Raw genomic sequence first — 802 nt, forward strand, 5'->3', positions numbered from 1 at the left:
CTCCCCGCATGGGCCCGGCGCCGAGGCGGGCGCGGGTCCTCTCCGGCGCCGCCGTCGCTTCCTGCTCCACCTCGCACCTGGCGGGGCGGGACGGGGCAGGTGAAGGTCCTCCTCTTCCTCCCGGGCGGTGGCGGGGGTGAAATGGGATGGGATGGGACGGGCTCGACTGGGGGCGGCCCCGGGCGCTGCCACCGCCCCGGCGCGGCGGGATGCGGGCGGCTAGGCGGGGACGTGCGAGGTGCGGGTCGCAGTCCGGGAGAGGGATCGTGCTGCTGCTGCCGTGTTACTTAGAATCATATTACAGAATCGTTTTGGTTGGAAAAGACCCTCAAGATCATCGAGTCCAACCATTAACATGTTACTAAGCCGTGTCACTAAGAACTTCATCTACGTCTTTTAAACACCTTCAGGGATGGTGACTCCACCACTGCCCTGGGCAGCCTGTTCCAATGCCTGACAGCCCTTTCTAGGAAGAATTTTTTCCTTTTGCTGTTATATACATTTCCGACATTATGAACTCCTACTAAAGAGCTTTGAACTTTTTACATTTGAAGGTCCTTTCCAACCTCAACTATTTTATGATTTGATGTTTGGAAGTGCCACATTTTACCCAGAATTAGGTTCCTCCCTGTGAACAGTGTTTTGTATCATGCTTATTAAATGTTTGGTGTCTTTACAATAAAAAACTCTGAGCAGAAACCATTGTGACATAGTCAGGAGTAGATGTTTGCCCAGCTTACTAGCATGGGACAGCTCATCTCCTAGGAATTCTATGCGATTGCTTTGGATCATTTCTTACTTT

This window comes from Nesoenas mayeri, assembly GCF_963082525.1.
Source record: "Nesoenas mayeri genome assembly, chromosome: 2".
NCBI classification, from domain to species: domain Eukaryota; kingdom Metazoa; phylum Chordata; class Aves; order Columbiformes; family Columbidae; genus Nesoenas; species Nesoenas mayeri.